Raw genomic sequence first — 13,247 nt, 5'->3', positions numbered from 1 at the left:
AAGAATAATAATAATAGCCGAGACCGGTTTGGCTCAGTGGATGGAGTGTCGGCCTGCGGACTGAAGGGTCCCGGGTTCGGTTCCGGTCAAGGGCATGTACCTGGGTTGCGGGCATATCCCCAGTGGGAGATGTGCAGGAGGCAGCTGATCGATGTTTCTCTCTCATCTATGTTTCTAACTCTCTATCTCTCTCCCTTCCTCTCTGTAAAAACTCAATAAAATATATTTTTAAAAAAAGAATAATAATAATAGGACCTGTCTCATATGGGGGTTGTGAGGAATAAGTGAGACAATGGAAGTAAAGCATATAGCACAGTGCCAGGCACATTGTTTTATTAGCAGTAATTATTAGGCCAAAAGACTGAAAAATGACTTTGAGTTTATTGACATCCTATTAGGCAGTCCCCACTTTCAAACTGGCATTAACTTTTCCATGAATCACAGCCTTTCTGGGATTTAGATGTTTCTTTAAAGTATGGTCTCTACTTACTAATTTAATATCTATTATTTTTAAATTTTCATCACCTACATCATCAGAGTAGAAGAATGGAAAAGTAGAATGGTACATAAAAATAATCAAATTCTACTGTAATTGGATCTCTATTAACTGTAATTATATGGATCTGCTTCTCATTAGGAAAATAAAGAATTTTCTCAACGCTTAGTTTTTCCAAATGAGATTAAAAAAATAATATTTTATTATAGGCATTGAGTATCCTAAAATGTTTTAATTTATTTGAATAATTTGAATTTAATTTCCAAAAGAAGATATAAATCACAACCACATGTTGGATTTACCAGAAAAATCAGTTGTCTATTATTTGATAAACATTTATAGAATTAAAAGCATTGTACTAAAACAGCCTGTACTACCTTAAAATTTTACAAATGTATTAAAAGGAACTCTTTTTAACTGCTAAGCATTATGTAACAACTACTTTAAACAAAGAGAATGATATGAATAATAAAAGACATGTCCTAAGCTTGAGTCATGTAGTGTCCATAAATTGAACTAAAAATAATTGCAATGTAATCTTTCAACAAACATACAATGTTAAAATCTTAAAGATTAGCGGGTCCAACATTCTTATTTAAAGATGAAGAAACTGAGGTCCAGACAAGTCAAAAACACACAGAGCACAGAGAGATCTGGAACTAGAACCCAGGACTTGTAGTTTCACCTCTTCTGTTTTTTTCATCTGTTCTTATAATAATACTAGAGGCCCGGTGCACAAAAATTTGTGCACTTGGGGGGACTGGGGAGGGGTCCCTCAGCCCGGCCTGTGCCCTCTTGCAGTCTGGGACCCCTCAGGAGATAACGACCTGCTGGCTTAGGCCTGCTCCCGGGTGGCAGAGGGCAGGCCCAATGCCTAGATGAAGCCCTGGTCGGGCTCAGAGCCGGGCCAATTGGGGAGTTGGGGCGCCACCCCTGTCATGCACAGAGCAGGGCGGATTGGGAGGTTGTGATGCCACCCTCAGTCACGCTCAGGGTAGGGCCAATTGGGGGGTTGGGGCACAGTACCCTGTCACACTCAAGGCAGGATTGATGGGGAGGTTGTGGCGCCACCCCCTGTCATGCACAGAGCAGGGCCCATCAGGGGGTTGAGGAGCTCTCCCCTGTCACTCACAGAGTAGGGCCGATAGGGGAGTTGGGGCACTGCCCCCTGTCACACTCAGGGCAGGGCAGATCAGCGGGTTGGGGGACCAGGGGGTTGTGGCACCGCCCTATATCACCCACAGAGCAGGACCGATCAGGGGGTTGGGGCGCCGCCACTCTCACACTCAGGGCAGGGCCGATGGGGAGGTTATGGCTCTACCCTGTCACACACAGAGCAGGGCCCGTGGGGTGAGAGGGTTGGGGCACCGCACCCTGTCACACACAGAGCCGCAGGGTGATCAGGGGTTTGGGGAGCTCCGCCCTATCAGGCACAGAGCAGGGCCGATCAGGGGGTTGGGGCGCCTTCCCCTGTCATGAAGAGCAGGGCAGATAGGGAGGTTGTGGCCCCGCCCCCTGTCACACACAGAGTTGCAGGGAGATCAGGGGGTTTGGGCACTGCCCCCGTCACGCTGATCCCGGTGCCGGGAGGCCTCTCAGCTCTGCTGATCCCAGTGCTGGGAGGCATATTACCCTTTTACTATATAGAATAAAGGCCTGGTGCATGGGTGGGGGCTGGCTGGTTTGCCCTGAAGGGTGTCCTGGATCAGGGTGGGGGTCCCCACTGGGGTGCCTGGCCAGCCTGGATGAAGGGATGATGGCTGTTTGCAGCTGGTCACACACCCTTCAGGGTGGGGGTCCCCACTGGGGTGCCTGGCCAGTCTGGGTGAGTGGCTGAGGGCTGTTTTCAGGCTGGGACTGAAGCTCCCAACTGCTACTTTTTTTCTTTTTTTTATTCTGGGCCAGCTTTAGCTCTGAGGCTCCAGCTCTTAGGCCTCCGCTCCTGAAAGCAGGTATCTGGTTTGTTTTGGTTCTACAATCGAAACTCTGTATCAACTCCAGCTCTGAGATCCCGGGCCAGCTGAAAGCAGGTTTCTGGGGTTTTGTTTAGCTTCTATTTTTGTTACAATGTTTGAAACTGCCAGCTCAGAGGCATGCAGCGGCAGGCGGGGAATGTTGGAGTTCTCCGTCACTGAAGCAAGCAAGCCTCATGTTAGTTTCAAGCTGCCTGGCTGCCAGCCGCCATCTTGGCTGACAGTTAATTTGCATATCTCGCTGATTAGCCAATGGGAAGGGTAGCGGTCGTATGCCAATTACCATGTTTCTCTTTTATTAGATAGGATAATACAAACTGAATATAAATTTTGTTATGGTCTGGGAAACGTTCCTTCTTTGTTCTTCTGTTTGTTCAAATGAAATAACAGATTAACAGGAGAAAATCAAATTTTAATACATAGACATGGAGAATTTATATAAGCATGAAAATTCTAAAGACAGGCAAAATGAGGTATATATGTCATTCAGAACTAAGAAGGGGTCAGTAAGGCAATTCACAAGGAGATAAAAAGAGTTATTATTTAGTAAACAAATGTATAATGGACTATCTTGAAACAATGGGACACAGAGAGGACGTTGATCAAATGGGACTTCTAGGTTCCTCCCTCTCCATCTGTATCTGATATTTCAGCAGGTTCCAGCAAAGGGGATTGGTTTGTGTTTGGTCTTGACCCCCAGTAAATAAGGGAGTCATGTGCAATTCTTATGAAAATCCTGAGCGAATGGGCAGAGAGCTTTTTTTAATAAGTAATATGGGAAAGTGTTTTTTAATTTGGTTATTTTTGTTTGTTTTGTGTAACCATTTCATAAAACAGAAAAGGCTGGAAGAATTTCAGGGGTGGGGAAAGGTTAAGGGAATTTCTTAATCAACACTCTTTTCCAGGAGCATAGGGCTTAGGTAAGGTATAGATGGCATTGTATCTGAGTGAGGAGCAAGCTTATTAGGTAGTTGAGGGCACTGCATTCCTGCAGGTTGGATTCCATAATAGAACACCAGGAACATGAAGAGCGGGTGGAGAGATAGGGAACTAAGGATACTAAAGACAGCCTTTGCTTCCTTTACAATTTTTGCAAAACGCTGGCCTTGGGGGAAACTGGCATTTCTTTTAAATTCATCCTTCAGATCTATCTCCATGTAGTTGACAATAAAATGACATTTTCTAGTCAGTGTCTGTTGAATATATGACCATGTAAATAAAATATTTTTGTATCCTGTCATGAAGATGCTTTAGTCAAGACCAAGTAATGACTATAACAGCAGTTTCTTAACCTGTGGGTCGCGACCCCTTTGGCGATCGAATGACCCTTTCACAGGGGTCGCCTAAGACCATCCTGCATATCAGATATTTACATTACGATTCATAAAAGTAGCAACATTACAGTTATGAAGTAGCAACAAAAATAATTTTATGGTTGGGTCACAACATGTGGAACTGTATTTAAAGGGCCAGAAGGTTGAGAACCACTGGACTATAGCTTCACTTCTTGGCTCCAGTTTCTAATCTGAAAAATAAGCGAATTGGCTCTGTAGGAGAGGAAAAATTGTTTTTCCTTTACCCATCTGGGTTCCTGGCTGAGACACCTACCTTCCTTCTCACGCCTGAAATAAAAGCACTGAGAAAAAAAACAGAAGTTTAATAACATGCATATCTCTTGTATACATGGGCAATACGCAGGCTAACTGAGTAACTCTCCACCACCATCTTAAATACCATCTCCAGCTAAAGACAAAGGAAAATGTTGGAAGCGGGAGCCATAATTTTTTATGGAAAATTATGGGGCAAAGCACTGTAAATGGGTAATGTTATTTAGATTAAGTCATTTACCTCTCCATCTATAAGAGTTTTTATAAATTTAGAATCATCTTTCACTTCCTGATACAGAGAGAGAGACACTTATAAATGGAGATTTCCCTTGTTAACATAAATGTCTCCTACAAAAGGGTAACTTCTGAGTTTTCTGAGCTTCTCCTATGTAACCTGTCTCTTTTCAGCTCCCAATAATCCTTATACCACAGAGGCAAATTTGGGGGTGACAAATTCTGCTCCCCTTCAACATGCAAGCCTTTTGAATGTGGTAGAGGGACAATGAAACACTTTTTGCAACTTACATCTTATCAGGAAATTATAACTATAGAATAGATAAGAGCCACATTTCTCTTGATAACGTGGGGGGAGGGCAGATTCCTGCCACACTTCTCCCTCCCTTCCCCTTTTATTTCCTTGTTCTCCATTCTTTTCCCAGCTGCTAAGGCTTTGACAAATGCTGGATGAAGCTCAGTAGGACTAGCTCATTGCTAAGGTGTATACATTTTGAGTCAGTGAATTCAAAATCTGCCATTAAGGAAATGCAATTAGCTATTCAAGTAAAAGTAGATGTATTTTTGCAAAAAGGGTATACTCCTGGAAGATGGTTGAACTGTAGAATTTGTAAACCACACTTGCCATTTAAAGTACTTGTAGAGAATTCTGTTATAATTCAAATAATTAATTCCCAGTTTTCTGCCTTATAAATTTGGATTTTGACATAACAATAACAGTCTTCACTTAGAGAGCATTTACAATTTCAAAATACTTTAATGGCTTTTATCCACATAACAGTTTTATGCTGTAGCAGCTAATTGTTACCCTTGTTTTACAGTTGAAAAGGAAAACACAAGAAGGTTAAGTGACTTGCCTTGCATAATAGACTTTAACTACAGGCAGAGCTGAGATTAGAATCCAGTCACTCCTTACTGTTAGCTCAGCACACATCTTTGGACCTTTTCCTTAATTTTTTTTTTCTTAAGGCCAATTGTTTTAGAAACAGCTGTCTTGATTAAAGATCTCAATGCATATAGTCAAATACATATCCCTTCTCTAAGAGTACTTTGCAAATCTTATATTTGCAAAACCAAAGATCTAGGTTCAGCAAACACTCTCCTTCTTCCTTAATACAGAACACACACATGAACGCACGCATGCACACACGCACGCACATGCGTGCTGCTTAATTTTTGGCTTTTTTTTTTTAACCTACACCCTAGTTACATAGGAGGCAATTTATGCAATGACAGTTGTGGACCTCAAATAAGAGGTTTAATTCTAAATTTACTTATAATTTTTAGTAGATACCGATTCATTTATTTCATGACTAGTAGCCCTGCTCACGAATCCGTGCGCGAGTAACTCACTGCCACTTGCCTCAGCTAGCCACCCACCCACCCAGCGCCACTGGTAGCTCTCTGCTGCTCATAGCTCACTGCCCTACCCTCCTGTAGCTCTCCACCCGCTGCCCCACCCTCCTGTAGCTCTCTCTGCTTGTAGATTGGTCGTGATGTTATGGCATAACATATAATTAGCATATTCCTCTCTTATTATATGGGATACTATACCATACTATACCACAAGTCAAGAACTACGCAAACCCCACCCAACTAATCACTGTGTGTTCACATGGAACAATGTCCCACAGTATAATCCTGTGGTTCTCCAATATTGGCTCATAGGACATGTGGATATTAAAATGTACTCAGCTACCCTTTGAGTCAACCCATAGTTTCACTATCTTTTACTTAAAGGATATTAAAGCCCAGGACATTGTGGTATAATTGGGAATAATTCATATAAGCACAACAAACCACATTAATAAAATAGTAGTAGTGCACTAACAAAGACAACAGTGTTGAGAGTATAACATTATTTTTAAACATTGATGGCAAATTACAGTAAATGTTTCCTATAATGCTATATAGATGTTTTCTAACACAAGGTTTCAGGGGGCCCAGCTAGAGTACCACAGCTTGTTTTCAACTATATTAAATCACTTTATCAATATACTTCAGTTTTAACAAAAGCTTTTCTAAAGCATGCTGGAGACCTTACTTCTAAAACAGAGGGTTCACTATGCTTACAGGCAAACTTATTTACTCTATAAAAAATTCATGTTAAATGTTTCTAGTCATGTATGTTTAATGTTTCATTCTTGTTTTATTTTAATCTTCATTTTACTTATTTTAAATTAATAAACACCTTTTTCTGTGATGCCATAAGAAATGTGTTTGCCTTGTGGTTCCTCTAGCCTACATCTGATAGGGGAACAAAGGGGTGTGTTATAGAATAGCATATTTATCCTCCGGGACTTCAAAAGCTGGAGGATCTGCCTGGCAGATGTTTCTCAATGATTGAGTGTTGACCTATGAACCAGGAAATCATGGTTTGATTCCAAGTCAGGGCACATGCTCAGTTGCAGGCTCAATCCCTGGTGTGGGGCATGCAGAAGGCAGCTGATCCATGATTCTCTCTTATCATTGATGTTTCTGTCCCTCTCTCTCCCTCTCCCTTCCTCTCTCTGAAATTAAGAAAAAACAGATATATTTTAAAAAGCTGGAGGATCTTAACATAACATCCTTATAACATCTTATTTTTGAAGAACCAGGCCACTGTAAAAAGTTATCCGCCATGTGTATGTCTAATTCTGTTGAGTATACATTTATATCTCTCAGATTCTATTACTTTTTGGGGAATTTCAAACATTTACTAGCTGTTGGGGTCCAGCTCCAGCAGGTTCAGGAGTTCTCAAAGGTGTGGACGGAGTCGGTGAAGAAGGAATGACACAGAAAAAGCGTTCAGATAATCAGCATAGCCAGGTCTTCTAGCCAGGTTCTCCAGCCAGGTTCTGCCTTTATTCTCCTGTTACATCTGTATTTATACCAGTTGATTTTAATCCTATCCATTCTATTCCAAAGGTCACTACTCTATTGTTCTGTTAAGATACAAGGAAGTAACTGAAGGAGATTATCCTAAGTAAAGATTATGTAGCTTAAGCGTGATTGTTCATAGTTAAAGTGATTAATTACCCACCTGGCACTTAGTTAAGGGGTTTTATTCCATTCCTTAGTCCTGTTAATCCCTAACTCCAGGGAAAAATCCCCACCTGGGGAAACAACCTTTCTCGGAGAGGTGACCTTAGTTAAAACACATACCTCTAAGAAGGGGAGCAAACATATTAAGAACAGTATGCCATATACGCCAGGTCCCTTGAAACATATGCTGTGCAGATGTTTCTTCCCTGCAGCGACTGTGTCAAGCAGCAAGGATGGACTGGCTTCTAGCAAATTCCTCCTTTTTTATTTTTTAAATGATAGCGCATGTAAATCAGCGGCCACCTCTCGGTTTGGGTTGTTTAAGACTCGGAAGAAGACTGACAAGCAATGATAGTGAGCATAGCAATAAAAATAGTGGATGGAGTGCTCACAGAGCCTTGTAGAAGGTTGATGGCCTCTTCAGTCAAGGATTTCAGCTGTCCCCAAGTCGGTGGTTTGTTTGTTCTCATTGATCTGGCTAGCGGGTGGCGTCGCTGGCGACAGGCTTCCCGAAGTGTCAGCACATTGAATGGCTGGATCAAAGGGTCCACCAGGGCCTCACTTGATGGTGGTGTTGGTGTCCGAGGAGGACTCAGCTGTGCTCTCTGGGTCAGCCGATATGGATGATACCGGGGAGGAGGAGGGGGAGGCGGAGATGGAGGGCGGTGAGACATAAGGTCGGACTAGGTGGTCTGGAATCCACACAGGTGAGTCTGCGTCCTGTGGAAGTATACAAGCATATCCTCTCCCCCAGTTTAAAAGTACATCAGGTCCCTTCCAGGCTCCTGTAAGCAAGTCTCTCCATTTGACAAGGGCTTTAGGTTTAGTTAGATCAGGGTTCCAATGTATGTACATCGGGGAATTTCCCTCAGAATCTACATTTAGTATATTAATTACAAATAGAGTATGTTGTAGAACATGATGAGGAGAGGAATATTTAAACTCATTTTTTTGTCATTTTTAAATTTGTGTTTTTAAAGTTTGGTGAGCCCTTTCTACTATTGTTTGGCCTTGAGGATTGTAGGATATTCCTGTAGTATGTGCGATGCCGAATGTAGAGCATAAGTTTTTAAAGGCTGTAGAGGTATAGGCAGGCCCATTGTCTGTTTTAAGTGCCCTTGGTATTCCTAGGTAGGAAAAACATTGGAATAAATGTTGACTTACATCTTTAAAGGCTTCTCCTGTACGTGCAGAAGCAAGGATAGCATGAGAAATGGTATCAATACAAACATGCACAAAGCAAAGTTTGCCAAAAGATGGGACATGAGTAATATCCATCTGCCATAAGTCACAGGGTCTAAGTCCTCTTGGATTAACTCCAGTAGCAGGGCTAGGAAAATGAGTAGGAAAATGGCTGCAGTCACGCACAATACTTCAAGCAGCTTCTCTAGATATGCGATAATATAGACGGAGAGCAGAAGCATTTTGATGGTGAATGGCATGAGACCGCCGGGCTTCTTCTAGAGCTGTACAAACTACTGGGTGAGTTAGTAAATCCGCCTGATAATTTCCTTTGCTTAAGGGTCCTGGTAGGCAGGAATGAGCTCTAATATGTCCAATATAGAAAGCCTTTTCTCATTTATGAATGTAAATTTGTAACTGAGTTAACAAAGAGAAAATGGTTGTTCTTCCTTGTGGGAGAGAGGCGGTCTCAATATGAGGAAATAGTTTAACTATATATTGAGAGTCAGTGTACAAGTTAAAGGGAACCTGTTGCAATTGTTCAAAAGCATAAATGACTGCCAAAAGCTCTGTTCTCTGGGCTGACGTCTCTAGGGTTTGCTGAACATGGGTTATTGAGTCAATGATTGTTACTGCCCTACCATTAGAGGAACCATCTGTGAATACTAAGGAGGCAGGAGGTGATAATGGCTCTTTTGAACATTTAATAGGAAATATAAATGGATGTAGGGAGAGAAATTGCAATATAGGTGATCTTGGCAAATGATGTAAAATTTGTCCTGGGAAGTTACCTATAGTTATTTGCCACTCTTCTTCAAATTGTAATAGTGTGTCTAATTGTTCTCTTTTATAAGGTATTATTATCTCAGTAACTTCTCTTCCAAAGAGTTCGATACTGAGTCGGCAACTAGCTTTTTCATGAAGTCAAAGGTGATTCTAATATGTAAAATTTACTTTTGAGAATAAAATCCTAGAGTTCCTAGATTGAATGCCCAAGTCTGCATTTTCCCTCTTTACAACTTTGTCAATCCCATCTACACTAATAAAAGAGAAACATGCAAATTAACCATCACTCCGCCACTCTACCCACAAGCCATGCCCACCAGCCAATCAGGAGCAAGTATGCAAATTAACCCAACTAAGATGGCAGGGGCCACAGAGTTGGAGCAAGCAGGAGGCTTGGGTTGCCCCCCACGTTGGAGGAAGCCAAGCTTCCTGCCTGCCCTGGCTGGACCTGGGCTCTGCTCAAGGCTACAAAGTTTCAATTATAGAAGATAAATAAATCCCAGATACCTGCTTCCAGCCCAAAAAGAGAGGCTGGAAGCTTGGGTTGCCTGGGGGTGTGGCCAGCCTGAAAACGGCCATCAGCCCCTCACCCAGGCTGGCCAGAAACCCCAGTAGGGAACCACACCCTGAAGGGGGTATGGCCAGCCTGCAAACAGCCATCAACCCCTCACACAGGCTGGCCAGGCACCCCAGTGGGGCCCCCAACCTGATCCGGGACACCCTTCAGGGCAAACCAGCCGACCCCCACCCGTGTACCTTTTATATAATAAAAGGGTAACATGCAAATTGACCCTAACAGCAGAATGACTGGGAATGACTGGTCACTATGACACACACTGACCACCGGGGGCAGACGCTCAATGCAGGAGCTGCCCTCTGGTGGTCAGTGCTCTCCCACAGGGGGACTTCTGCTCAGCCACAAGCCAGGCTGACGGCTGTCAGCACAGCAGTGGTGGCGGGAGCCTCTCCCGCATCCTCAGCAGCGCTAAGGATGTCCAACTGCAGCTTAGGCCTGCTCTCCACTGGCAAGTGGACATCCCCTGAGGGCTCCCGGGCTGCCAGAGGGATGTCTGATTGCCAGCTTAAGCCCAATCCCCTGGGTAATGGGCCTAAACCAGCAGGTAGACATCCCCTGAGGGGTCCCAGACTGTGAGAGGGCACAGGCAAGGCTGATGGACCCCCCCGAGTGCACAAATTTTTGTGCACCGGGCCTGTAGTAGATAATAATCACATATCCTTTCTTTGCCTTCACCTTTCTAATATTAAGAGCCTTTGGTTTTCCTTCTGTACTCTTCTTGTAACTCCTATATTCCCTTTGTCATTGTAGTTGCCTTTTTTTGTTTCTGTTATATATCTTACTGAAGGCATCCTGACCAGAACCATACACAGATACCATCATCCTATTGCCAGTGGTTTAGAGAGAGAGAGAAGAAAAGTAAAAAAGAAATTGAATCAAAAAGAAATTATTTTTGACCATCTTACCGCAGACCCTTTATTAAAATAATATCAAGGGGGGGAAAAGGGAAATCTTAATATTCAGAAACATAGCAGCTCATCCTTTTTAATGCTATATTAGTCAAGGAGCTATTTTAACTGTATTGAGTCCTTTGGAAGGTAAACAAATTATGCAGAAAACATAGATTTTGCCCTTGAGAAAGTTCCCATTAAATAGGACAGCTGGAAGAAACATGCCTGTGTACACACACACACAGTGCAAAATATCATGCAACTGTTGTACAGAAAGAGAAATGATAGGTGATTAAGAGGCTTAAAAGAAAGATGAAAAGACGACTATTATTATAGAAGTAGTTGGATCTGAGCCTTGAGAAACAAGAAAAATTAATCTTAGTTGACCTTAAAGAGTGCATATTTAGGAGAATGAAATAATAGCGTGGTAAGGGTAAAATGCAGATGGCAATAGCCTAAGTGGTAAATGGATAATGAAGCAATATAGGCAGCAGATGGAGACAGTTTGGCAAGGAAAAGGAATTAAATGTATAACTAGATGAAGTGGCAGTTGGGTCCTTTTGTTCTTTCTTTTTTGAAAGAAAAGAGGTCTGTGCTTGTTTGAAGACAATAAGAAAACAATAGAAGGGAGACATTGAAGATACTAGTAAAAAAGGAGATGTGAAGGGAGCAGAGTCCCTGGGCAGGGGAGAAGAGGAGGGAGGAGCCTCAGAGATAAAATTGGACACCAAATTATATGGCACACTGAGTATGAAAGTGGCATTTTGATATTGCAGAAATCAGAAGTAGGGGCTCAAAGAGAGGGCACAATACATGTTTAATAAATGCTATGATCTATTTTGCTTATTGTTACTCTTGTTTGTTTTTGTTAATCCTCACCCAAGGATATTTTTCCATTGATTTTTAGAGAGAGTGGAAGATAGGGGGAGAGATCGAGAAAAACATTGATGTAAGAGAGACACATCAATTGGCTGCCTCCCACATGCACCCTGACTAGGGACAGGGATCGAGCCTGCAACCTAGGTATATGCCCTTGACCAGAGTTGAACCCACGACCCTTCATTCCGCAGGCCGACCCTCTATCCACTGAGCCAAACCGATTAGGGCTACTCTTTTTATTATTACTGTCTGTAATGAATTTTATTTGTAAGAAGTTTTAATTTTATATTATTAAAGATTTTCTGGGTTCTGAAAAGGTACAAATCAAAGGCTGTAGTAATATGACAATCTATGAGAATTGGCTGTCTTTCTTTTCTGAGGCCTGGCACAAGAAGGTATACAACCCTCTCATTACCCTCAACTCTAGGATAAGGGGGTCATAATATATAATCTTTATTAAATGTGTAGTAAGTTGATGTCAAGAGTTTAGACAGATGTGACTGCCCTGTCCTCTGAGGACCTATTCTAAGATACAAAAGGAGGTGCTGGATACATTGATCTATTATTGTATGACCAGCCTTCCTGCCACCACCCGAAAGTCCAGAATGATTTGATTATAATAACCTACATATAGCAAATAACTAACATTGTATAAAATATAGAAAATAGGCATCGCTGCTATGTACTACCAATTAAACATTCTAAAAGGACTAGCCAGGAGATGGTTCAGCTTCTAAGTAACAAATAGGTGACCTTCTAAAAACACTTGGAAACACATTAACACTCTTGTGACATTTTATGAAAGTGTGTGTGTAGGTGTGTGGGCTATGCATGTCAATATATAACTTCTAGCCATGTATTTTGTAATATCTTTGTTGAGATGTAATTTTATATACTACTAGAAGCCTGGTGCACAAAAATTTGTGCACTGGGGGAGGTCCCTCAGCCTGGCCTGCGCCCATTCACAGTCCAGGACCCCTTGGGGGATGTCCACCTATCAACTAAGGCCCACTCCCTGGGGGATCAGGCCTAAGCTTGCAGTCAGACATCCTTCTGGCAGCCAAGGAGACCATGGGGGATGTCTGACTAAAGGCTTAGGCCCCCAAGGGTAAGGTCAAAACCGTTAGTTGGACATTTTTAGTGCTGCCATGGAGGTGGGAGAGGCTCCTGCCACCACCACTGCGCTGGCCAGCCATGAGCCAGCTTCTGGCTGAGTGGGATTCCCCATACGGAAGTGCACTGACAACCAGGGGGCAGCTCCTGCATTAAGCATCTGCCCACTGGTGGCCAGTGAACATCATAGCAACTGGTCAGTCTACCCTTCAGTCAATGTGCATATTAGCCTTTTATTATTATTATATAGGATGTCCCTATTTCCCCCCTTTTGCCCCCTCTACCCAGCTCTTGCCCCCCACTTCTCTCTGGCCATCACCATACTGTTGTTTGTGTCAATGGGTTGTGCATATATTTTCTTTGGCAAATCCCTTCTTTAAATTCACTTCTTTAAATTTTTATTTTCAGATAAGTGCTTATAACTGCACTATTATATATTTTCTATTATCTCATTTAGAATTAAGATATTTTTTAATTGAACCCTTG

General features: G+C 42.4%; 1 protein-coding gene across 1 annotated transcript in view; it reads left to right on the top strand.

The window, feature by feature from the left end:
* The window catches only part of TENM1 (teneurin transmembrane protein 1), a 934,848-nt gene that overhangs the window by 628,438 nt on the left and 293,163 nt on the right, over positions 1–13,247 (top strand). The gene's annotated exons all lie outside the window — the stretch shown is intronic.

This window comes from Myotis nattereri, assembly GCF_964212035.1.
Source record: "Myotis nattereri genome assembly, chromosome: X".
In the NCBI taxonomy this organism is placed as follows: domain Eukaryota; kingdom Metazoa; phylum Chordata; class Mammalia; order Chiroptera; family Vespertilionidae; genus Myotis; species Myotis nattereri.
Note: the sequence above shows the minus strand (reverse complement) of the source record. Positions and strands in the feature narration are given on the sequence as shown.